This window comes from Silene latifolia, chromosome 8 (genome assembly GCF_048544455.1).
Source record: "Silene latifolia isolate original U9 population chromosome 8, ASM4854445v1, whole genome shotgun sequence".
Lineage (NCBI taxonomy): Eukaryota > Viridiplantae > Streptophyta > Magnoliopsida > Caryophyllales > Caryophyllaceae > Silene > Silene latifolia.
Window position 1 is genome coordinate 14,448,318 of NC_133533.1, and position 3,272 is coordinate 14,451,589.

The window sequence follows — 3,272 nt, forward strand, 5'->3', positions numbered from 1 at the left end:
TAGGATAACGTAGTGAAAGAGGTAGAAGAAGGGAAATTCACTCCCGGTGGTCGTAATGACGTTCTTGCTAGAGCGATCGGCCGACCCGAACATCCAGGTCGTTTGAGGGGCGTCCCGTTACGGGTTGGAGTAACGAAATATTATGGGAAAACTGCGCCGGATAAAGAAGAAAAGGAAGACTAAGGAAAAGAAGGTGACATGGTAACATTTATTCTATTATTTTCATTTAAGTTCAATTCACATGTTATTGTTGGGATAAAAATTGCGACATATTACATTCTTGGCAAGCGACTTGATTAATGGCATCCGTACTACTAAAGCTGAATCTTTGGAGGTAAGCTTTCCGAAGAAGAAGTGAAGATGATGGAGGATGTCATTTCTAAAGGGGTAATAATAAGGTACAACAGATTGGTCAAGAGGCCGCTACTACCTTGGCAATACATGAGAAGGAAGTATCGGTCAACGAGATTTAGAAAGATCAGGTACCTAATAATGCTTCTAAAGTTGTAACAACTAAAGCCGATCAGGTACCTAATACTTCCTTATTTTTCTTTTGTTTTTTTTTTTTTGGGTAAGATCGGGGGTGTGTTCACCGCCACTCTAATGCTATAACTTCTGACATGGTGCCATTGAATTGGTTAATTTTATTAGGTAAATAATGGGTCCGAAAAGGAGATACAACTTGAGAAGACGGTGATGGAAAACAAGATACATCCCCTTCAAGTCGGTTCCTGTTTTCGTAAGGTATGCATGAAGTGTTTAATTAGTTAAATTTATATGAATGCTGAAGTTTGTGCAAAAATCGGCCGAGATGAAAGCGTTTTTGCAAAATCTTTTGAATCTTTGAAGCGTTTTTGCAAAGATATAATAATGTATGTCTATATTCTTCAAAGTAGTAAACAAGAGGCCGATTATTCTTGCTGACCATAATAGAATCGAAAAGCCACATGTGCGTGTTGGCGGGGTCTCGTAGAAAACAAATCTGCAGCAGCGAAATCGTAATTATTCATGGCGAAAAACTTTTGCCGAATCATAGAATAGTAGAGATAACTACGATCAATCCAGGCCATGAAAACTTTCAACCGCCTGTCCCGATTCGTGACGACATTACCATTCTGGGAGATGCGCTTGGAAGTTTCATCCAATGGCCTGATACTCACATCTACTTGGCGAAGATATCTCCGCCGCCTCAGCAGCAGAAAGCAGTTGGGGTTAGAAGAAATACCCTTATATATATGTTACATTTTTAATTGTTGAATGTTTTTATATGTTAAATTTATATGTTATTTTTTTTTTTGTAGGGAACAAAAAAGGCGGCTTTGGCGGATAAGCCTAAGTCCACAGACATGCCAACGACCTCGACTTCACAAGAACTTGATGAGGTATTTAATTAACTTCTCCATTTTTTTAAAAATTAACCTCGCTCCCTTTATTTATATTTTGTCTGTATTTATAAAAAGCATGGTAATTTTGTGTAGGGGACAAAAAAGACTGATAAGCCTAAGTCCCCACCAGTCTTACCTGCTACTACTACCTCATCATTGAAAGAGCAGGTTGACGAGGTATTTAATTAAGTACGCTTTTATTTTTATTACTCCAACTAGGATATGTTACCTTTGGATTTTTTATTATTTTAATTATCTACTACATGTGTAGGCTGGTGGTAGTAGCACAAAATCAAAGACTCATTCTTTCCCGGACCTGAAAATTAGGAGTTTAAACTCCACACAATATAAAGGGAAGGATTACATGCAAAAAGTAAGAACGGTGACGATGAAGAGACTGCATGAGGAGGCTAGCCATCGCATAGCCACCGAGCAATTGATAGCTATTCCGCTCGAGGAGGATATTCTAGGGGCTGAGCGCCAAGCACATATATCATGGGATGTGCTAGCCGTATGGGCTGGCCTAGACCAGATTGATGTCCAACACCTATTTGTTTGGATGAAGTAAGTTTCTTAATAAATAATTTCATAGTCTAATATTCTGACTACTAGATAGTGTTTTAAATACCGAATACCGTAATAATGTAGGATATTGAAATTGAGAGTGATCCCCGAGAAGAATATTCCATCTGATCTATACGGATTCCTGTGCCCCTATGTTTTATCTTTATTTATTCCGGATTTCTCGTTCGAACAACGGGTAGATTATATTGCTCAGCAATTGGCGACAACCAAGAAGCTGATTTTTGGCGCTTATAATGAAAAAGGGTAATAAACAAATTAATATTACGTTTCCCCCTACAATTGCATTTTCATACCTAATATATGTACTTGTTAATAATGATGATGTCTCTTGATGTAGGAATCATTGGGTGCTAGCAGCCATCATGCCGACAAGGAATAAAGTTTTCTGGTTGGACTCTTTACATCATCAACCAAGCGAGACTTTTAAGCACTTGATTAATATGTAAGTTTATAATACTGATTTATTTATAATAACATTTTCATTTTTTATTTATAGAAAAAAGCTCTTTCATATTTTTGCCCCTAACAAAATTAGTTTCTGCCTCCTTTTTTATTTTTTTAAAAAAGGGCCTTTAAGAAGAAAAGAGCAAACGAGCAGGATCAACCCACGGAAGATTCTGATGTTGGCCCTGATTTTATTACGATAACAGGGGTACGTGCTCAAATACAATAACATTAAGTGCAAAATCTGTGTTTAATACTAATACAATACCTAAAGTTCAAGATTCTGATGTGAGCCTTCTCTCGTCTGTTTTTTTTTATGTAATAATAGGCCCCTCGCCAGCCAGATAGCATACAATGTGGATACTACGCTTGTCGGTTCATGTTGGAGATTATTAGGCGAAGATATCTCGTTATTCCAGACAAGGTTAGTAATAATTTAAACATGTGTTTATTACTTTTTTTTTAAATTAGAGCTAATGTTGTCTTGCTTGCTGCTATATATACCATGATGTTGCTAATGTTGTCTTGCTTGCTGCTATATATACCATAATGTCTTCTCTTTGTTTTTGCCGCAAAGATGCAATCAACCCGTCTGTGATTGAGCGGTACTCAAGTGTAGATATAGACGAGGTAAGAGACATGTGGGGCAACTACGTCTTAGAATATATTAGAAATGCATGATACTCAGAGTTTAGATCAACTTATTAGTAAATTTTTTGTTGAAGTTAGGGAATGATTAGTTCATGTAAATTCAACTCCTTGTAAGTATATATATATATATGATCTTTTCTTGTTGTGGTTGAATTGAATCTATTGAGTTCGATGAACCCCGTTTGTGATTTATCTTTGGTCTTTGGT

The 3,272-nt window shown here is 36.8% G+C and overlaps 1 long non-coding RNA gene across 1 annotated transcript; it reads left to right on the forward strand.

Moving 5' to 3' along the window:
- Window positions 1-2,320: 2,320 nt before the first annotated feature.
- LOC141594152 (uncharacterized) lies at window positions 2,321-2,832 on the forward strand. The gene is made up of 3 exons (XR_012522024.1): window positions 2,321-2,412; window positions 2,538-2,622; window positions 2,743-2,832. It is a non-coding gene; the product is annotated as an uncharacterized LOC141594152 (long non-coding RNA).
- Window positions 2,833-3,272: the final 440 nt, after the last annotated feature.